Source organism: Eurosta solidaginis, chromosome 2 (assembly GCF_040869045.1).
Source record: "Eurosta solidaginis isolate ZX-2024a chromosome 2, ASM4086904v1, whole genome shotgun sequence".
In the NCBI taxonomy this organism is placed as follows: domain Eukaryota; kingdom Metazoa; phylum Arthropoda; class Insecta; order Diptera; family Tephritidae; genus Eurosta; species Eurosta solidaginis.
The window spans coordinates 10,570,246-10,594,621 of record NC_090320.1 but is presented as its reverse complement, the minus strand read 5'-3'; the positions used below and the strand labels follow the sequence as shown (position 1 = coordinate 10,594,621).

Here is a 24,376-nt window from a genome sequence, read left to right as displayed (position 1 = left end):
TCATTGCCAGACACTTTCCATAGTCGCTTTGTCCAGCCAGATACTTTTTATATTGCAAAACTGTACTTTTTCATAAAGCTAAACACTTTTTCATTTTTATTTTTTATTTTTATTTAAACACTTTTTCATAAGCTGAAAGTTTTTTACGGCAAACACAATTTCAAAAGTTTTTTTATAAAGATTTTGTATTCGAATTTCAGTATAAAATTGCTTCGATGTTCTTTGAAGTTTAGAAGGATTTGCCAGACCTTTGGCCGTCACGGGCTCTTACTCTAATAGGGGTTGAGCAGCTCTGTTTATACAGATATACGTCTAGAAGCGTAACGTTTTCAAATTATCTAGAGCGCGGGTTGAAGTTAAACCACAACAGAGGCGATTTTAGCAGAAACAAATAATTTCGTGCTTTTTGAAAAGATCTTCGTCGGTTTCTTATCGATAACAACCGATACCGACAAGTTATTGTTTTATTACAGGCTTATTATTGTTTTTTTTTTTTTTTTTTTTTTTTTTATTATTATTGTTATCGTGGGTTATCGGTTTGTAATAGCCGAGTAATCGGTTTTTTTTTATTTCGAGAGGTACCAAATGTGTCGTCGATTTTAAAATTTTATAAATATCTGTTTGATAGCAAACCGATTAGTCGTCATTAACAAGCTGTTAGAAGGCTCCAATAATAAATCGATAACTATTCGATAGCAAATCGATAAACTTGTTTAAAAAATGAACAGCGTTCGATAAAAAAATCTACGACAGGCATATAACAAAATGTTCACACTCATATAACAAATCGATAACTCTTTGATATCACACCGAAAAATGTTCGACAAATAGTCGCTAACTTTCCATAGTAAATAAATAAGTGTTCGATAACTCATCGCAAAAAGAACCAAAGCCCATCAGCATCACTTTTGTTATCGATAGCAAATTTATAACATTTCGATAAAAAATCGATAAAACCTCTATATTTCTTCGATAAATCAACTATAAGAAATATTTCCTTCCCTTTCGTTAATTTTAGTCCTCGTATGGAAGAATTTTTAAAAAATGTTTCAAAATTGTAGATAGTGAATGTATAGTATGACAGTTTCTCTAATTATCCACTTACCATTGCCAAAGAGACCTGAAAAAGAAGAAAGAGAATTAGAAATATAATGCTATATAATATAAAAAAATATGACATAAGATCAAATAAATGTTAAAACATTTGATCAAAACATAAAGTCAAAGCATTTGACTTACTGATAAAGACATTGCCTAGTTAGGTAAAAAAAAGTACTACGACGCAAATTGAAAGAGATTTTCGGCCTAAATCTCTAAAAGGGATATTGCGTCTTATATTTATTTTATGTTTTTATTATTCCATAAAAGACAGGCTTTGAACTTGGATAACAGTTCTGAAGATGTTGCTTAAAGGCGAGTAATTACTTCATGATTCAACTGCCTCCTACTCCATTTATCTACTCCATTTACCTTCTCCCTTTACAAGTAAGCCCAGAAAATTCGGCTGACTACTTGACATAAACCTATGGCCAGAAGGATCACGTTACCCGGGGAAATACTGTCTCTACCGCGTTTGCTCCACTGATTCGGAGCACGTCTGAAGAAGTACCCATTCGGGCAAAGTTGCCAGAGGATCCAGATTCCTCTAAAATAGTGCGAGGCGATAGATCGCACCAGAATTGAGCTCATTAGATTAATTAACTTTACTCTTAAATATTTCGAAACGATCGAGTGCGAGGTAAAGCCCTCTTAAACCATCCTCACTTCAGCATTATAGAGCTTATAGGATTAATCCATATAAATGTGAAATATACTGGCCGTAAGAGCACCGCAAAGAATTGCATCTACTCCATTTACCTTCTCCCTTTACAAGTAAGCCCAGAAAATTCGGCTGACTACTTGACATAAACCTATGGCCAGAAGGATCACGTTACCCGGGGAAATACTGTCTCTACCGCGTTTGCTCCACTGATTCGGAGCACGTCTGAAGAAGTACCCATTCGAGCAAAGTTGCCAGAGGATCCAGATTCCTCTAAAATAGTGCGAGGCGATAGATCGCACCAGAATTGAGCTCATTAGATTAATTAACTTTACTCTTAAATATTTCGAAACGATCGAGTGCGAGGTAAAGCCCTCTTAAACCATCCTCACTTCAGCATTATAGAGCTTATAGGATTAATCCATATAAATGTGAAATATACTGGCCGTAAGAGCACCGCAAAGAATTGCATTCACAGCGTACTTAACTGCGCATCGCTGAATGACGAACGTAACGATCTAACGATTTAGCCCCACGGGCGTTAAGGGAACATCTCCCTAAGCACTATGACGAGATTCGGAACCTTCCAACACAACCGTTTGATCCAGACAAGCATAAGCAGGTCCTAACCCAACTCCTTACAGAATCGGTAAACGCTTTTGTCAGGACGAGCCCGGTGAAACCTGTTATTAATATACAATATCCTACCCTTGCAGACGAGAAAGCACACTACCAAAGGAGACGCGAGTCACCATGGCCCAACTTCGTTCTGGATTCTGTAACAGGTAAAACTCTTACTTGTCCAGAATTAACCCCGACACACGTAATGTATGTCCTGCAAGCGATATGTTCCCACATGATACCAATCATCTTTTCAATTCTAATGTGGAACCTGAACCTCTAACACCAATCTCCCTATGGTCCGCCCCTGTTGAAACTACCAGTTTCCTTAGACCCCGGTTAGAGGAATTTGATGATAATTTGTGAGTGGTCGTGCCCATTTAACGGGGTGAAGCACTGTTAACACAACAACTACAACGAACGGCATAAAAGTGTTTCGGAGCGACTTTGTACTGTATTGGTAATCTGCTAGAGTGTCGTATCAATGGCGAATATAGTCCAGTGGGCACAACAAGTAGACAAGAGGAAGTTCATCGTGACTTTAATACTGACCGCGTCATATATGTATGAGTCCCCCAGACATGACTGCCTTGTCCTTCTCGTTAGAAATTGCTTCACGGGTCCCACAAGAGGTCGGTCTAAGTCCCTTAATATGGGGTGAGCTGTGTGCCTACTCTTGAGTTTATGATAATTAAACTAAACAACGTTATTCGAGTGTTCAAACATTTAGCATTCAATCAAATACAAAACATGGTAAATTAAAAAACTCAAATAAAGAATTATTAAAAAGTAATCAGAACACATTTAGTGTCATTGAGCGAAGATTGCAACTACGTGGAGCAACAAAACCAAAACAAAAGTACTTGACTATCATTTAATTGAATTGCGAATAAATTGTACATTTATTTGCAAACAACAATTACAATAACACAATGTCACAATGAGTAAGGTAAAGCAGGCACACTCAATGGACACTGACGAAACTACTGCGGATGGTGGATGCATAAGGGAAGGGCTCGTCGACAACGAATTGAGAAAAAACTTAAACAAAATAAAATCGATGAACATTGCAAATGAATTAAAAGCTGAAAAACTATAACAAAATGAAAAAATAAAATTAAAGAAAAGATAATCAAAATTGAAACACTTACTTTATATAAAATTCGTTCAAAAGATGCCACATCTCATATAAATTTTTTAATTATTTCGATTAGTGCCACCTACCGGAATTTTGTAGTGTCTTTTTATAGCATAGTGTGAGGCAGCTATGTGTGGGGTTTCAAACTCCATTCCATACAAAACATTTTTCTAATTATCTGAATTCGTGGGGCGCCTAGTCAAACTTGTTGCATATGCGTTTAACGATCATTAACCACTGAGCCAACCACTAAATTTCAAGCATCTTTTTCACAGGAAAGTTACTTCTAAACCAACCCCAAGATCGCTCTATTGAACTTATCTTTTGCTGAGCAGTCTACGCCTCATATATCTGCTGACCGTATCCCATCTGTCTCTTCGGTAGTGCAGAACATATTATTGATGAAACAGCTCGAGGAAAGGTCGCCAAATATCTCTCCTACCCTCCTTCGCTGTTGGGCGAAGTACTCGCATTCGTAGAAGGTGTGGGTACATCGTCTTAATTTTCGCAGTACAGACAATTTTGGGTTTGAACCCTACTCATGCTGTGAAGATATTTGCGGAAGTAGCGGCATCCGGTTAGATATTATAAAAAAAATGCAAAGCACGATAACCTCCGAAGAGCTTTTAGGCCGAACTTCTCTTCCAATTTGCGTCGCGCTCCTTTTTTCATTTTTCCTACAAATTGGCGGGACGGGACCTACATGTTTTTTGCACTCCGAACGGCTTTTCATGGCAAAAATACACTCAGAGTGCTTGCCAAATCATTGCCGAGGGCGACCCCGCTTAGAAAAACTTTCTTCTAATTGAAAAACCTTATTTCTAAAATGTTGATGTTGCTTCTTATGGGGCGTGAACCCAGGATCGTCGTGTGGCAGGCGTGCTCCGCCGTCAGGTAAAAGTCGAATTTTGCGTGGAGTCGGTTCAACCATGAGTTCAATTCAGGAATAAGTTGCCTGACACATTTTTCTGGGGAGCTGTTGCTCCACTGTTGTTGCCAGCGTCGTATTGATTCTTCACCACGCGCCTATATGGCAATAGCAGCTCTACTCGCTTCCGATCTGCTGTCGTATTTCTTTTTTTTTTCTCAGCGAGAAGATGTATCGGTATGGTTCCCGCAACGACCAGGACAGCTTGTGCCGAGACCGTGCTATTCGCAGCAACACTACGGTGAACTGAGGTGAGGGCGTTTCGATGCTCTCGGTGTTTTATTGCGTCCATCCACGCCGTCTGCCTGTTATCTTTTTCTCTCTTCACTCGTGAGTGTGAGTTTCTATTACTCAAAAGCTTTTTTCAGAGCTTCAAGTGTCCAACTTCCCGTGGAAGTTACTCAAAAATCTAACGCAAGATTTTCTAATTTTGTTCTGAAATTTTCAGGCAAACTTGATACTTGATATAAAGGAAGTATAAATTAAAACCAAGCATATATGAAAAAGTCATTTAAATAGTTGCAACAACAAACATAACAAAAACAACAACTACAGCTACGAAGAAGACAACAACTAGGCAAGGCAAGAAAATATGTGAAATCTATGCACGTACATATGAACCCTACTAACAAATAAAAGACGATGTGGCAATGAAGGTGGTGGGGAACGACGAGGTATGAGCTTGAGCAGGTAATAAAGGAGCAAAGACATCGAAGACATTGGAAATGCATGACAAAGACACGATTTTATTTATAGAACCGCGATAGACCAAGCAAATGGCGTTTGCCGGTGCTACGAATGAAAATGATTGCAACAGATGGATAGAGCTGCAAAACTACTGTGTAGGAATATAAAGTGGGATGAAAGTAGAACTGTAGAGGAGAAGGTGCAGAGGAGCGAAAGAAGTCCGCCTAACCCAACATGTTACTATATGAGAACTTAGTAATGTTTCGAAGCGATGGGCGCAAGATAGCAACGAACTCAACAGTAAAGGAAAGAGAAAAGCACACATGAGATGTGTAGCAAAGTGTGTCTTTAGTTGCCATACGTGGATGTGGATGTATGTACCGCTTGACTGCGCGCTCCACTCATGGGGTACCTCTTTTACTTGCATACATTGGAAACAAGACGCAGCTGAACTGAATCCAAAGCAGTAGACAAGCAAAATGAATGCGAAATTTATAGACCAAGCAACAAACAACAGAAACTATAAGTCGAAAATAACAAAAACTATTGACAACAAGTAAGGAAGGCTAAGTTCGGGTGTAACCGAACATTACATACTCAGCTGAGAGCTTTGGACACAAAATAAGGGAAAATCACCATGTAGGAAAATAAACCTAGGGTAACCCTGAAAAGTGTTTGTATGACATGGGTATCAAATGGAAGGTATTAAAGAGTTTTAAAAGGAAGTGGACCATAGTTCTATAGATGGACGCCGTTTCGGGATATCGCCATAAAGGTGTACCAGGGGTGACTCTAGATCGTGTTTGTACGATATGGGTATCAAATTAAAGGTATTAATGAGGGTTTTAAAAGGGAGTGGCCCTTAGTTGTATATGTGAAGGCGTTTTCGAGATATCGACCAAAATGTGGACCAGGGTGACCCAGAACATCATCTGTCGGGTACCGCTAATTTATTTATATATGTAATACCACGAACAGTATTCCTGCCAAGATTCCAAGGGCTTTTGATTTCGCCCTGCAGAACTTTTTCATTTTCTTCTACTTAATATGGTAGGTCTCACCCCTTTTTACAAAGTTTTTTCTAAAGTTATATTTGCGTCAATAAACCAATCCAATTACCATGCTTCATCCCTTTTTAAACGGTTTTATTTAGGTTGACTTGACAGGTTACACGGCTGCACGGCTGCACGGCCGTTGTGAACGAATTTTGTAATTAAAATTTAAGTAACTTCCAGATAAGCTACAAGCTTGAAACTTGGAATATAGTTCAGAACCCGATGACAATGCAATAATAAGAAAAAAATCGTCGCTAGATGGCGCAAGGATCGATTTTTTGGAACACATAATACACACAAGAATAGAAAGCGACCTATTAAAAAAAATCGATCGATATTCAAAAAAAATCGTATTTGTGGTCCGATTTGGTCCATATTTGGAACACATAATACATGGATGAATAGAAAGCGACCTATGATGTCCCATTTGGCTCATATTTGGAACAAATATTACATACAGTCCGGTAGAAGTGACATCAAAATATTTTGGAGTTGGAGGAGGGACAATCATACGTGGCGCAGAGTCGAGTAAAGTCTTTGGAAGGATTATGTATTGAGGACTTAGATTGTAACAAATTGTCAGGAAAGAGTCCTTGTAATAATGAGTCACTAAATGAACTAAATAGAATGAGAAATAATAGGCAATTAAATAAAGACTAAAAACTTGAAAATAAAATAATAAAAAAAATTTTTTTAATTTCACGCGCCCAACGCTTTTATTTGATTGTCTGATCAACGCCCTAGATTGATGAGGAGTGTGATGACTAGTTGTAATATGTAAAAACAAAGGATTAGTTGAAACGCCGATGTGTAGCGTTGAAATGCGGTTGTCTTTATTTTAGAATTGTCTTTTCATTTATACAAAATTATCTATTCTACACATATGTACGTATTTACACTATCACTAATACACTACATTCTTAACATTTACATACTGAGTCAGCATATTAGTTCGACCTAGTTTAACAAATTATAACTGTAGAAATATTTTGGCAGGCGCATTGACGAATTGTCATTGACACGCGGTTGCGCTATTAACGAATTGGTCAATGCGCCAGTAGAACTCTATCCGGATACAGGGGGCCAACTCTGTATTGCGATGCGAAAGAAAAAATTCGCGAAATCGCAAAATCGGTACTCTGTATCTTGACATTCGCATGTATATTTTGACTTTCGCATTCACATTTTGCCCATTCGCAATTTTTCTCCCTTTTCGCATTGCCGGCACTCTGTAAAGCGAAAGCGAATGTCGAACAGCATTCATTTTCGCATTTTTCTTGCTACAAGTAATATGCATTCTAGGCATTCGCATTGTTCAAATATGTAAGTATTAATTGATGATTTTATAAATTGATATCTTTATATTCAATGCACATTCTTTTAAAAATATATAGGACAACCCAAGAAACAAAACAAACACAAAAGCAACAATTTGAAATCCTAGTGGACTTAAAATACATAAATAAATAACAATTAAATTGAAACCACTTTTTTATAAAGCATTTCTATTGGAAATCATGTCATTATTTATTTGGTCTCTGATACAACTAGCGATATGATTTTCCACGTTTTCTGTATTTATCACGTTCACTTCTTCCGGTTCAATTTCTGAACTGGGAGGATTTCTTCATTTAAATAAATCCTTTCTTCATTTAAATCGTCCCATAATGCTACAGAATCCATTTTTTAACTTGTTCAATAAAAATTAATCGTTTGCCGAAATTGTAATCGCCTTGTTTCTTTTGTTCTCTTTCTTTGACGTTTGGTCAATGATGCATACTCAAGCAAAAAATTTGCGAAAAATAAAAAAGCGACATTGTTAGCGATGCGATAGCGCTACAGAGTTCCAATTACCTTTCGCATCGCAATACAGAGTAGGCCCCCAGGTCTTGCTGTCGGCATTAGTAAGTGATGTTGAACTCCCCCTGCGATGGGGTAAACGAAATGTCTTTAGGTCGATATTGTAATGTGAATGCAATATGTGTGGTCTGCATAGAAAGTGCATTGGCGTAGTAGAGCATGCTACATAGTACTACAAACGTATTGACACAAGGTGGCACCATGCATAATACTACATAGTACCTAGGACCTAACTAATTATTTTCTAGCTTTTAGTATTATTATTATTTCATGTAAGTATTGTTTTCAATAAAACCGTTTAACTTAAAATTTTTTTTTATTATTTTATTTCATATTTCGTATAGAATTATGGCATTTTTTTATTTTTCGTAATTTTCGATATCGAAAAAGTGGGCGTGGTCATAGTCGAATTTCGGCCATTTTTTATACCAAGTAAAAGTGAGTTCAGATAAGTACGTGAACTAAGTGTAGTAAAGATATATTGATTTTTTGCTCAAGTTATCGTGTTAACGGCCGAGCGGAAGGACAGACGGTCGACTGTGTATAAAAACTGGGCTTGGCTTCAACCGATTTCGCCCATTTTCACAGAAAACAGTTATCGTCATAGAATCTATGCCCTACCAAATTTCAAAAGGATTGGTAAATTTTTGTTCGACTTATGGCATTAAAAGTACTCTACACAAATTAAAAGAAAAAGTGTGGAGCCACGCCCATTTTGTAATTTTCTTTTGTTTTTGTATTTTGTTGCACCATATCATTACTGTAGTTGAATGTTGACATAATTTACTTTATATACTGTAAAGATATTCAATTTTTTGTTAAATTTTTTTTTTTAAGTGGGCGTGTTCTTCATCCGATTTTGCTAATTTTTATTTAGCACATATACAGTAATAGTAGTAACGTTCCTGCCAAATTTCATCGTGATATCTTCAACGACTGCCAAATTACAGTTTGCAAAACTTTTAAATTACCTTCTTTTAAAAGTGAGCGGTGCCACGCCCCTTGTCCAAAATTTTACTAATTTTCTATTCTGCGTCACAAGGTCAACCCACCTACCAAGTTTGTCTTTTCGGTTTTTCGAAATTTTCGATATCGAAAAAGTGGGCGTGGTTATAGTCCGATATCGTTCATTTTAAATAGTGATCTGAGATGAGTGCCCAGGAGCCCACACACCAATCTTCATCAAGATACCTCAAAATTTACTCAAGTGATCGTGTTAACGGACAGAATGACACACGGACGGACACACGGACGGCTCAATCAAATTTTTTTTTCGATACTGATGGTTTTGATATATGGAAGTCTATATCTATCTCGATTCCTTGATACCTCTACAACCAACCGTTATCCAATCAAAGTCAATATACTCTGTGTCCAAAGCACGCTGAGTATAAAAAGATAAAAATGTAGCAATAAAGTAAACAAACAACAGAAATCTGGTAGTTGGATGCGCGCCGGCAAAGGGAAATGCGAGAATGAGAAAATGTCCAACATAGTTTGATAATATGTTTGTATCGCGTCTACTATCTGCCTCATTGAGATGACGGATGGTATAGTCGCGATCGGCAAACCAGCCAAGCGCGTACAACCAAATAGCTGGGAGGAAGCGAACAGCTCTTGATATGCGTACAGTACTTTTTAAAATAATAGAATCAATGGAAAATTCTATATATCTTATAAAATGAAATGTATTTTTAATTTTATAACTCCGCACAGGAAGCTCCGATTTTAAAACGGTTTCCGGCATTTCAAAGCTTAGCTGTGTGAGATGGTTCCTTTCAATATGGTTTGAAGACAAGAGCGTAAAATGTGGTAAAAAAAACCATAAAATTATAGTTTGCAAAGCTATAAATCAACAACGAATCACTCGATCAATATATTTTAAAATTGAAACTAAGGGCCCGATTATGTATAATACTAAAAATTACGCAAAGGCAGTCAGGTTAACTTTCACTCACTGAGGTAAATTAATGCTCTTTTATCATACGAATTCTGGTTCCCACGAGAAAATACGACTCGTTGCGTTTAACATAATAAGCCCCTTAACTTTGAAATATTTAGTTTCGTTGTGCTTTAGAAAAAATAGTTGTTTCCTTTCTAATATAATCAAAACTGTTTAAACAAAATAGCATCTAAAAAATTACAAAGAAAAAATCAGTTTATGTGTGTGTTCGCTGTCAACCATGCGGTCAAACATACGTTCAGTGAGAGAACGTTTAATTAAATCAGGTGGTGAAAGAGGCCAGCTAGCGAAATCATGCCTTCCTTCTTGTGTACATCTTTTGAAACATTCTCTTCTGTTAAAATGTTTAAATGATTGGTAAAAACAGTACTAAATATATAACCTCCCACTACACTCAGCCAAGACACCGATAGAGTGTTCCTGCCAATTTTTTTTTCGGGGACTGGACCATTGAAATAAAAAGTCATATTTAGGATGCGAAGGCATAAATTGATATCTCCATGCCTAGGTAATGAGGTACTTAGGTTAGGTTAGGTTAGGTGGCCACCGGTGCGAGCACCAGTGCACTTAGGCCCAAAAAGGTCCCATTGTGATACCACGTGCTTCTCTCCCCTACTCAATCCAACAGGTCGATACAGCAAACGTCAGGAGTTTATTAAGTTCCAACTTAGCCAGATAACAAAGATCGTCAAAGAAGGGAGGTCCCAGAGATTTCTTACTCTTGTGCCAAAGCGCGGGACAATCGCACAGAAAATTTTTGTCTGTTGCTATTTCCTCTTCGTCTTTGCAGCTCCTGCAGTAATCATTATAGGGAGCCCCCAGCCGTTGTGCGTGCCTCCCGATTGCTATGTGGCCGGTTATAAGTGCAACAACCAGAGATATGCCCTCCTACCAAGAAGAAGGAGACTTTTTGTGCGTCTCGCATCCCATTCAGGCCACACGAGCTTAGAGTGGTAGCAGGATTCAAGATTGCTCCATCTCACACCCGCTTCCCTAAAGAAAATCCCTTTCAAAATGAGTTTACAGGTAGCGAGCGGCATGCTCAGTCCCTTCCAGGACGACGAAAGCGGAACGGATGTGCCCTTCGTCAGCCATCTCATTGCCCGGTATATCCCAGTGTCCACACCGGACTAAGGGAAGTTTGTTCAGCGATCTCGTTAAGAGATTTGCGGCACTTCTCTACTGTCCTGGACTTACATGTGACCGATGCAAGTGCTTTCAGTGCAGCCTGTCTCTCAGAGTAAATACAATTTTGGATATAGCCGTGAGCAGCCTTCCCCAGATGATCAGGGGCCTCCTTTATAGCAGCCACCTCCGCCTGAAAGACGCTGCAATGATCGGGTTGGGTAAATGATAGATTCCACCCTAGTTGAGGTGCAAAGACACCGCTACCCACCTTATTATCCAGTTTGGAGCCGTCAGTATATATCTGCAGCCTATCGCTCAGGTCCGGCGGCTCCTTCAACCAATAATCCCTATCTGGGATAATAACCTCGTGCTTCATATTGAAAAATACAGTCGGAGCTTAATAGTCCGGCGAAGGCGAATCCAGAGGTACTTAGGTCACTATTATTCTGGGACCGTCCAGTTTGCCAATAGGATGAAAATAATGATGTAGCACTTGCTATTTGTAAAGAGCACAGCGAATAGGTAAAGTAAAACAAACCTTAAGACGAAACGGAGGATGCATATAAAGAATATTAAGAGGAAGAAAAAGGCGCAGCATAGGCATCCACGACTGCCGTATACCCTAGTCAGGCTTCTGGAATAAAAAAGGACAAATAATTCCACATTTAGTATATATTTTCTGTGCACATGCTTTTTGACTGCATTGTTTGGCCATGTAATCATCACTCACTCAGTCATTCAGTCAATGCAGCGATGCGCAAGCGCTGATCAAAGATAAATTTTGCTTTTTATAAACCCATCATACGTACACACACATACATGCATATATAAAAAAAAAAAACAACTTGCCTGCCTACGAAGTTCAAGTTGCATAAATGTATTTGCTGCTTTTAGCTAAAAGTGCTACTGCCAATGGCAAAAATTAAAAATCTATTAAAAAAATCGAAAAGCTAAAATAAAAAGGATAGTGAAATTGCGATAATAACAAAAACAACAAGAGCAACGTCAGGCAATTACTCGCAAACGAGTCCAGCGAGACAATGGAAATACAATAAGATCACGGAATATGTGGAAAAAAGTTGTTTTATATAATTTTTTAGTGAAGATTTATTGTACTCCTATGTGAGAGTTTGTGGCTGTGTTGACCCTGCTTGCCGCTACTCCTCTGTGATGCTTTGCGGCTTTGTCGACCCTGCTTGCCTCTAAAGTGCAGCCTTTAATTGATTTATGGCAGAGGACGACCTAAGTATGAAAACTGTCATTGGTATCTTACACTTGCCTCAAGGGACACGTCCGCTGTAATAGGACCTCGAAACATTACTAATCGTTAGGCCAAAGAAGCATACATGCAAATGAAACTAATATAAGCGTGTTAAAAAGAAGTGTTCCTTCCATAACGTAAAAAAATTGTAATCTTGGCGGGTTTTACCTCCGAGGACATTTAGGCAGTGCTTCTCTTCCAATTTCAGACGTGCTGCTTTTAACTTTTTTTCTACAAATTGGCTTGACCTTCACTGAAATGCTTTTCATGGCAGAAATACACTCGGAGTGTTTGCCAAACCACCACCCTTTAAAAAAGATTTTTTTTTAATTTAAAAAACTGTTTTCTAATTTAAAAAACTTTTTTTAAATATATGATGCTGATTTGTCGGAATTTGAACCCGGAACCTTCGGTGTAGAAGGCGGAGCATGCTACCACCACACCACCGCTGGCGCCCTGACTTACGTTTCCATAATTTAAGATCGCCATTTTTATTCATTCACTAACTTATCCTTGATAGAATTTGTGGGCTTTATTCCCCTCAACCTGTATCTGAAGCTCCACGCATTCACGCCGTTCGACTTCATTTTTTTCTCACAACTGTCCGCTCTGCAACCACAAGTAGCTGCGTGAAACTTTCCATTGTACCAGTTACTTTTCGGGCACGCTGGAGCTCTATTGGTATCTACTGGTATGTGGGGGAAAATGGCTCCTAGGAGGAAACAACCGAGTGGAATCGACAAGTGAGGAGTCTCCCAACAGCAAACTTTCGCTGCACAGAAGAGTGACCATATCTTTGCTGTCCTTGTAATTGTTGTAATCACAAAAATAATCTCAACGGGTTTAGGAGAGTTTTACGTGTCTAGCGAAAAGTTATAGTTTGTGTTATCGATTTCTTCATAAAAAGTAATCGATTTGTTATGGAAGTGTAACCAATTTGCTACCGGCGTGGTTTCGAATTGTTGTGCAAAAGTTATCGATTTGTTATTAATTAGTTTTAGAAAAGTTATCGATTACTTATCGAAAGATTTTCGACGTTTTCCAAAGAAAATATCGATTCGTTATCGAAAATTTATTAGCGAAAAGTTATCAATTCAATATTGAAAAGTTAGCGATTTGTGATCTTAATCAAAAAGGTATCGATTTTTTATCGATTTGTTTTAGTAGTGCCACCAATTTGTTATCGGTGTGTTATTCTTTTGTTATCTTCAACCCGTCGATTTTAAGATGATAAGAAACCAATAAGAAGCCAATGACTCGACAACAGCAAGCCGATAACAGACCGATTAGTCGACGATAATTTTGCGTTCGAAAATAAGCCAAATTTCTGGAAAAACAGAAGTGTAGAACGTATAAAAAATTTAAACGTTTTAAAATTGCGCTTGCGTATTTTCACGCCTCTGCTTACAGGTGTGATATTGAAGGTTTGGAAATTTTTCTGGCATCGTCTACGAATACAAAATCTTCTTCAATTTATGGTTGGCTTCACCTTTGTCTGTAGTAAAATTTAGATTGAACAAAGTGATTTGTGTGCGGGTGTGGGGTGTGGTGCAACGTTTTTCGAGTGTTACGTGTGTGCCAAATTTGTTGGAATGCGCAAATGTCAGCCAACACTTTGTTGCCAAATATACATATTTGTGTCGCATTTAAAAATTTTGCACAGTCGCATATGCAATGGAATCTGTGTGGGTGTAGCAAATAGTTTTTCAATTTGTACGAGTCTTTAATGAGTTCACTGAACTTTTTCAGAGGCGACAAGTGATGAAGAAAAGTTAATTGAGAAAAATTTAAATGTGACATAAAAAGAGGATGTTTTTTTACATCTACAGTTAGATATTACCAGCGAAGAAGTGAAACGAGATCCCTGAAAACAGATGTATGTATTTAATAGTAACGCAATTACTCCTTCGGCGAGTATCTTAATCGCTAAGCGATATTGTTCTGCAGCAGTGGTTATATTCTCTAACATTTTTAGAGACAGATAATCCATATATACAGCGAAATACATTTTTCCCTCACAAGCTTTGCGATTATTATCGAAAAGAACGTCACATTAGTATTAAGAGCCTTACACCGACATCATCATAGTCCAACGAAGTAGAACGCAGGGGCTAAACGCGACACTGTGCGACGAATCCAAAATGGACTGCGGTGTGGGAGCTGGTGTCATTTCTGAGCAACTTAAGGTGTCGCTGTCAGTCCGTCTTTCCAACACGGCTAATATTTTCCAAGAAAACGTTCTGGATATAGAGGGCCTGGACGATCCTCTCGGAGGACTTGGTGAGAGGGCACGAGGTATACATTTACTCAGATATCAAGCAGCTCTGATGGCGCTAAACGCTTCCATCACTTCATCTAATGCCATCAGCAGCTACAAAAGATAGCTTTGAACCAGCTAACTTCGCAAACCTGACTCTTATATAAGTTCTTGGTCACAGGCAACGGGAAGGCAAGGTCAAGGACAGTGCTGGATGCCTCGAGGCGATCGAGATGCATCAGCCACTCACATCAATCAAACGTAACACACATAGCGGATTTTAGGAGACTAACCGACTTAGGAGAACCGATAGTAGGAGAACAGAGGAACAACTAAATAGGTCAAAAAAATAAATCTTAAGAATCGGTGCCACAATTACGTGGCACTGACCACTTGACCTGTATACTGAGAGAATGGGGATTCCTCTTAAGAGAAAAGAAAGGAACACTCACGCACTGCACCAGCTGCAGTACACTAGGTTTCAAACTATTGCAGTTACGAGCTGTCGGAACTTCAGGAAGTAGCTAAATGCACCGCAATAGAAATCAGCAGGTCTGGTCTCTAGTATTCTGGCAGCACAGCAACCAACCAACAACAATTCTTGACAAAAAATAAGAAACCAAAGGCTTTGCTGGCCAGGTCATGTTATGCGAATGAACGAAGACGCTCCGGCCAAGAAAGTTTTTCAGCCCCCATCGCAGTTTGGAAGCAGAGGAAGTGGAGACCTCCACTGAGTTAAGAGAGCCAGGTGGAGGAAGACTTGACCTCCCTTGGTGCTGCTAATTGGCGTCAGTTATCGTGAAATAGGGATAGCTGGCATGACTTATTACGAAACGGTCACGATCACTTAGGAGAGAGAGCCATTCAAGCTCAAGCAGCTGTCTTTTTCAGGGCAAGATTCGAATTCTACGGGTAAAAACCCTATACTCCACATTACTTTTTAGTCCATTTATGGCAATCGCTGCTTACGAAACGGAAGTCTCGGGCAAAGCAACATTAAAAGTTTAGCAAAAGGTGTTTCAATTAGAAAACAAAAAAATTCTAAACGGGGATGTTGTTCTTGTTGTTTAGTTATAAGAACACTCCCCGAGGCCTTGTGGAGTGTTATCGATGTTGATGGTCCTTTGCCGGATGCAGATCCGGTACGTTCCGGTAACAAGCACCATCAAGACACCAGCCCGACCATCTCGGGAACGATTTAGTATGACCACATGAAACCTTCAAGGCCATACCGCGCTCCCACCCCCTAGATCCGTGAGAAACTTGGCTGTTAAGGTAACAGGATTCGCCACGGGTAGGTGAGGTTGATAATTGGGTTGCGCTAGGACTACCTTGCGCTACACAACCCCTTGAATCAAACCCGGCCTAAATCTCTTCGAGATAAATCACGCCAAGTATTTATTTAATTTACTTGATTTTTAACCCGGCATATACCACGGAACTTCTCAGCCAACAAAAAATTGCATGCTAGGATAAAAAAACAGGCAAATAGCAGCGTCTAACGTATGACGCGCTTGCATCATGGTTTGCGGCTTCTAACCGATAATTTGGTAGTTAAGAATAGCTATGTCAGAAAACAACATTTTTCACAATAAATGTTTGGAATCATTGACTACGATCAGGATAGTTTATCTAGCAATTTACCAGTAAAATTGAAAGTGCGAAATGGAAATTAGACTTAAACCTTAGTTAACAATCCAAGAGTAGTACAATATGTAGTACATATATGTATGTATATCACATGCACGCCAAATGGATGGAAAAATAAAAACTATTTTCTGATTTAAGTCTCAAGCGATTTACTCGTTGTTGACAATGCTTGTAAAAATAGCTTAACAACTGATTTTGAGAGTTCTTGCGAACATGAACAAATTTAGTGATGAAACTAGAACAAAAAAAGCCTCAACCAGTGATATTGTACCCTAATACCATACATCGTAAGTAGATGTCAATAGCTTTTCTATGATTATTCATAAATCCTTTTTGACCAACAACAAAGTCATCCATTACATATGCCTTTCGCTACGCAAAAATATGCATAAAGAGGACGTCAGCAAGGAAGAGAACACAGCAACATCAACATAAACAACTGTGTGTAATGCATATAAAATAAAAATCGTGATTCCTCATGAGGTGTTATGGAAAATTGTTCTGAGTTTAACATTGGTTGTATATTTTTTTCCTTTGATTGCTTACAACAAAACAAAAGAGTACAAACATATTAAAAAAAATCCAATAGACATTACCACAGCACAACACAAAATAACATAAATTACAAGTCATTCATCATCGTTGTTGTTGGTATTGTTGTACCACTGTTGCTCTTCGGTTGCATTACTTCCTAGTCATAGCATATTCGCTGCACAACAGAATAATAAGGACTGTGGTGAGTCCAACTGATGCGAGTGTTGGTGCTGAGTTTATGGCTTATGTGCTGTGTTGTGTCGTCGTACTAACATGCGGCATATGCAATGAAATTTTTTCAAACACACAGCTTTTCCCCAATCCTTTAGCTTTTTTCAAGCAATTTTTTTATACTCAGCGTGCTTTGCACACAGAGATAGACATAGACCCCCATATATCAAAATCATCAGTATCGAAAAAAATTTGATTAAGCCATGTCCGTCCGTCCGTACGTCTGCCCGTTAACACGATAACTTGAGTAAATATTGAAATATCTTCACCAAATTTGGTACACGAGCTTATCTGGACCCAGAATAGATTGGTATTGAAAATTTGCGAAATCGGATGACCACTTTTTATATATATAACATGGAAACCACAAAAACCTGATTATTTAGTAAATAATACACCTAGAATGTTGAAATTCGATGTGTGGACTGATATTGAGACTCTTGATAAAAATTGGAAAAAAATGTTTAAAGTGGGCGTGGCACCGCACACTTGTGATAAAATCAATTTTACCAATATTATTAATCATAAATCGAAAATCGTTAAACCTATGGTAACAAAATTCAGCAGAGAAGTTGCGTTTAGTATAAGGAATGCTTTGAAGAAACATTTACGAAATCGGTTAAGGAACACGCCCACTTTTATATAATAGATTTTTAAAAGGGTCGTGGACAAATAAAATAAGCTATATCTTTGCAAAAAAAGAGCTTAATATCAATGGTATTTCATTTCCCAAGTGGATTTATAACAATAAATAGGAAAAACTTCAAATTTAAAAAAATGGGCGTGGCAGCGCCCCTTTTATGACTAAGCAATTTTCTATGTTTCGGGAGCCATAACTCGAGGAAAACGTCGTAATAAAATTGGGTACGCAGATTTTCCCTATGGCAGGAAATATTTCTAGAAAAAATGGACGAGATCGGTTAAAGACCACGCCCACTTTTATATAAAAGATTTTTAAAAGGGTCGTAGACTAGAATAATAAGCTATAACTTAGCAAAAAATAGTTTTGAATCAATGATATTTCACTTATCAAGTTTTCGTTATGTTAATAACAAGTTTTATTATAAGAGGAAATGGGGAGACATTTTTTTTTTAAACGGGCGGTTGTGTAGAAAAGTACGTTATGTAGAAAAGTAATTTATCTGGAATGAAATGTGCAATTGAAGCTCACGCTGAGTATATAATGTTCGGTTACACCCGAACTTAGTCACCTTTACTTGTTTTTAAGTCAATTTACTTATTCACATATTATTCTATGCCTTTTATTATGCATTTTGAAGGTTCTTTTTCAAATCGAAAATTCATTGCATTTTTTACTTATAAAACATTTATTTACACTTTCAAATAATTTATTATATTTAGAATTTTGTTCTGCATATACTAAACCAACTACCGGCGGCAACCTCGTAAATAAAGGGTGACTCATAAAAAGGTTTGTTCCAAATATAGCAAATTGAAAATATCACTTCGGCAAATTATTGCTTTATTCGAGAACAGTTCATTCTTGACTGCCTTAAATGGCATTCTCTTAACTAAACAATGCTAGATAACTGTAAATAGAGTCATCTATTTAACGCTAAAAGCTGGTAACAATTAACCAACGCTTATAACTCATGGAGGTGGAGTACCATTAAGCAAATGCGTATGCGGATAGCAATTGTGTATTGTGCAGGAAAAATTCTCTCAAAACCAATAAAAAAAACAGGCTATTTAGATTACGACTTTAACGAGTTAGTCTTCTCACAAAAAAGTAGAGCTTACCATTTCTTCTCGAACACAAGCGAGAATTTCGAGACTCGTGAAATCGAGATCTCGGCTTCTCGCGAGATTCTCGAATCTCGAAATTCTCGTAAAGCTCGCGAATCTCGAAATACTCGTTAAGCTCGAGAGCTTCTCGACATAGAATTTAGCCGCTGTAGTAGTATTATATGTACTCTGTTTTTTTTTTTACTTGGGATTTTTTTTTCACTTTATTGCGTTGGCTATGACGTTTCAATCAACTCGTACGTGTAAAATTTTTTTATAACATTTTTATTTTCCAACTCAGAGGCATAATTCATACATATCGATTTTTTAAAACTACGCGTACAATATTTAATATTAATATTTAATAATATTTACAATGCCTCCAGAAAGCAGCTGGGTATGGCAGTATGCAACAAAAACGAATACTGGGGCCAATTGCTGTCTGTGCAATGCATCCATTGCCTGTGAAGGAAGTAGCACAACAGGAATTATAAAGGCATATTCAAAGTATTCACAAAATTTCAAGCGATTTTAGTCGAAATGGGTAAGTTTTCTAGAAAGGGTGTTGTTGGAACTCTTGATTATAATATATACATACATACATATTTTTATTAGGTACCACTAGCCACAAATCGAATAAAAAATAAATAAATGTAAGGCGCGATAACCTCCGAAGAGATCTAAGGCCGAGCTTCTCTTCCAATTTGCGTCGTGCTCCTCTTGATTTTCCCTACAAATTGGCCGGACGGGACCTACATGTTTTATGCCGACTCCGAACGGCATCTGCAAGGCAGATGAGTTTTCACTGAGAGCTTTTCATGGCAGAAATACAATCGGAGCGCTTGCCAGACACTGCCGAGGGGCGACCCCGCTTAGAAAAATTTTCTTCTAATTGAAAAATCTTATTTCTAAAATTCTGATGTTGATTTGCCCGGGAGTTGAACCCAGGGCATACGGTGTGATAGGCGGAGCACGCTACCATCACACCACGGTGGCCGCCACAAATCGAATACCCTTACAAAAAACAGCAAAAGAACACATTCCTAGTGAAGAAATGGAGCATATAAACGGTGCAGAGGCTAAAGCTGTAGTCATTGGTGCCGTTTGTCGTATCGCTGTAGTCGTATCCCCAACGTAATCAGCTGTTTATCGTTACGACGGTAAACCAAAAACCAATTGGTTGGCTACGATACGGTTACGACCTTAGCGGCACCAATAATCGATTGCATTGATTCTCATAAGGTTGGTCGAATCAGCTGTTATAAGGTTACCGATACGGTTACCGATAAAGCACCAATGTCTCCAGCTTAAGCTTATAGTACGTAACCAACTGCCTAATTCATTTGGGTCGAGCACAGGATTTGAAAAATGTATGGAAGTGGCGGTGCCCAGCTACAAAAAATATATTGACTAAAATTTAATACAAATTACATACATATAATTAATCTAAAATTAATAACCCATATTACTGTTTTCTATACAAAAAACTTTATACAAAAATGTATGCATATTTATCAAATGTTATGTGTTGCATTCTATTTTTTAATTGATAAATGAATGAATTCTGCTTATTACTTGCCTTGGGAATGCTTGCGAGAATAACGATAGCCGAGATTGAAACGAGGACTTGAGTTCTCGGGTCTCGTTTCTCGCGAGATTCGAGCTCTCGAGTCCCGAAATTCTCGATTCGTGTGTTCATGAAAAAATTATAATATATAATATTGTCAATTCAGCAAATAAGCTGAATGTCGAGAGCCTCGCGAGCCTTACGAGTATTTCGAGATTCGAATCTCGTCTCGAACAAGTTCGAGAAATCGTAAGCTCTACAAAAAAGTACAAATTAAAGAATCCAACAAGACCCAACATAGGGAAAACACATCTACCCACCACTAAACTCGACACAGTATAGTATTTGGGAGAGGCAGAAAGCTACTCTAGATCAAGAGATTTGACTAACAGAGCCAAGCGACAACAACCTAAACTAAAGGTACAACTTGCGTCGCGGTATGACATATAATAAGAACAAAATTGGTTTCGTACTGAAATATGAGAGAACAAAGCAAAGCGGTTAAATTAAAGACTACACCGCGAAAGCAACAACAACAAACAACGAAAAACAATTAAACAGCAGCAGGTGCAGGCCGGCTAGCAGGAAATGAATGGTGATCGATTTTCGTGCCGTTCGAAATTTAAAATTTCTTTGAATTCCAAAGCATATTGTGATCATTTTATATTTATTTTACCGAAATCAATTTCGTTGTTGTTGGGAGCCAGCCGGAGCCACGGTGATGTTGTTGGGAGCCGAAAGAGCCATTGCGTGAGCACCCTAGCAGGAGCGAGCAAAGAAAGCAAACAATCGCGCTGTTTTCCTCGAAGAAAGCTGCAGGTGGTTTTGATGCTTTCTCTCAAAGTAGTACATTTGATCACAAAGGCATTCAACGACCTATTTTACTGTTGTAAAGGCCTACCCTTAGAATACCTATCAAATAGCTGCAAACCGCACTCGGATGTAAATACTCAATATTACCATCATTTGTTCACCGATGGAGCTAAGGTTGATAGGAAGCCGTATATTTTCAAGGGAGTAAGCGAATAAAGCAAAGAACCGCAGAGTTCCTCTGGGAAAAGCTGTTGGTTTTTTCGGAGCGCTCTTTCTAAATAGTACATTTGATTTATAAAGTTATTCTACAACCTATTTTACTGCTGTGATGGCCTACACTTAGAGGACTGAAACCATTGCAAAAAAATTCAAATGTTCGGCGCACTTTTCTCCACTAGAATGGAAACAGTAAACATTACCACCATTTGTTCTCCGATGGCGCTGAGGGTGATGGGAATGTATATGTTTTCAACGGATCTTGGAATAGAGATCTCTTACCGCCTTCCCAACCGTTACAGCGTGTTTCACGCCGAAATGAATGCAATCCAAGACGGGTAGATGTTTCCTCGGATAGCTCTGGTTTCAACAAAAAAATTAATCACTGGAAGTTCCAGATCCCTAAATAGATGTCTAGCACTTCGGTCAGTTATAAAGGTGAAGTAAGACTGCACACATCTATCCAGAGATCGACTAGGTATACTTTCAAACTTTGCATGTGCACTAAGACTACAAATAGGGTGCGTTATGTGGACTAGTGCGGTCACTTCCCATGCGAGTCCCCAAGGCTCTTTTGGGCTTCTTTTGATAAAAAAAAAGTACATACAACTTTTTGACCACTTCATATCCTTCTTGGCAAGGCTTTTTCCTAAACACTGTTTAATAACGTACCGGGAAGAAGATGGCTCTTCTCGTTCAACCTTTCATTACCGATATATATGTACAAAATAGGAATAAACAAACACAAAACTTATAAACTCAACGAACTCGGCAAAGGGAGCGATCAGATAACATACTCGTATAAGGCATCACAATTGGAGCTCTTGTGTTATAATTAAAGTCCGCTCAGCTCTGCCAAACCAACCTTCTTAAATCGTTAGTTAATTGTTTTCATCATTTGCCTATAAGTAAAAAAATGTATCCAACTAAGCCCACAAGATATGCATTATCTTTAACTGGGCTTTCAAAGCAAATAAATTGAGATAGGTAGCTGCTTTGGAACTTAAAATATCGAGTGAGCTCAAAAAGTTTCGACTGCTTCTTTAAGCGTGGAAGCAAAATGCCTAGTGGTTACATTGGACAGAACCTTCACGTGGAATGCTTATCTAGATGATACCCTAAACATAGCCACAAGAGCTTTCTTCGCCTGCGATCAATTCTTTGGCAATACATCCCAGTATTTCCCAAAATGGTATACTGGACAGTTAATACTGTTGTGAGACCATTAGTCACATATACTGCCTAAGTTCGGAGGCCGAACTGCAATTACAAAATTAAGCAAACTGCATCAATAGTCTGTATTGGCTAACGGCTTCAATAAGAAGGGAACGTTGATGCACTTAGTGCCTTAGTGGGAATATTCTAATAGAGAAAGAGGCAACATTTATCGCTTGTCCTCGCGGAGTATCCTCATTATGTCAGACAGTTAGGCAGCCTTGCGTGCCTTGCAGTCTTACACAACTACTTTTAAGGTAGTGGATAAAAGTGTTGGAACCCTAAATGATCTGGAAGCCAAAGAGAAGGCTTTGTTAGGATGACAGGGTGACATGACAGTTTTCTATGTTCCAGAGTTTTTTGTGGACTCACAAAAGCACGCATCATAATCATAAGTAACGCGACAACAAAGCAGTTCAGACAACACTGGATTAACTACCCAGGGTACAGGCAGGCCAAATTGTTCATACTCCCAGCAGAGATGACCTACAAACTCTCACTGGGTACTATACGAAACACTGTAGTCCACGATATCACGTAAGTAAGTTTAATCTATGCGATATAGAAATATATCGCTTTTGTGAGCTGAAGAATGAACGCCGGTTCACATTTTCTGCGAATGCGTCGCTCTAGAAAGGCGGACTCTCCCATCTAGGTGGCGTGACTTTTAATACCTTCGTTATATTGAGTAAAAAGCCTAAAAAGGTACTTAAATACATTATAGGCGTAAACATACGAGAATAGGTTAGAGGTCAAGCACAATATATCTAGGTAAAGGTGGCGGTTCTTCGACATTTAACAGTAATAATATTTCGTTAGCAAAAGATGATTTTGGTTTGTTTTCAATAAAAACCACTATATGGGCCAACCTGTAATTAAAAAAAGACCAGCAAATAAGTATTCATAGTATGCAACTACTTATGCCTAGCGTATGACAGGTGGTGCGCCTTCTATGGCCTCATAGTAAAGACATTGGCTTCTGCTGCAACAAGATACTAAGTTTACACCGATAGTCTATATAAGAAAAAGTAATACAGGATTTTCTTGTTGTTTTTAGTTTTTCGTTTTTATTTGATGTTCCTCTAGAAAAAGTGGTTAGCCTTTTAAGGCGAATTCGTGACTTGTTTATGTACATAAAGAGTGAATTTACGAGCTTCTTCTTAATATATGCACCATACTCGTACTTAAGCTTCTGTTCATGGCGAAACATCTTTGAATTCATGAATGATAAAATAAGCTTTTAACTTTACCTCAACTGGATGCTTGCTGATAAAATGCAAGTACACATATTTTTTTGTTAATATTTATATATTTAAATTCAACCTTAAATACTTTAAAGAACTTTACGTTTAGTAGCACAAGATTGAGTCTTGCATAGAATAAATGAGGTTTAGATGAGAAACGGAACAATACTTTCGGACAGATTCAGAATGGACTGTGTGCTAGCTATAGTCACGGTTGCCACTTGTGGTCCATTTGGACCAAAAATGGTCCCATCCAACCCCATTTGGTCCGCTGGTCCTTTTTTTCAATTTTGGTCCTTTTTAGGCAGTAGCCCGGATTTTGGTACTTTTATTCCTTTTTCACTGAGGTTAAAATTCACAACTCTCCCCACAATATTTGGCACAACTTCATTAGCCCACATATAATTTTCAATTTACTTATGTATATGGACATCTTACCACAAAAATTGGTCAGTCAATAAGATGTAGCAGACCAATGACATTTTATAGAAGATATTTCAGGC

General features: G+C 38.2%; 1 protein-coding gene across 1 annotated transcript in view; it reads right to left on the bottom strand.

Annotated features, from left to right (window-relative positions):
* Nucleotides 1-24,376, bottom strand: part of CdGAPr (GTPase-activating protein CdGAPr) — a 293,995-nt gene that overhangs the window by 153,782 nt on the left and 115,837 nt on the right. The window contains exon 3 of the mRNA XM_067764372.1: nt 1,106-1,120. The gene's annotated coding sequence lies outside the window, so the exon portion shown is untranslated. The remainder of the gene's footprint in view (nt 1-1,105; nt 1,121-24,376) is intronic.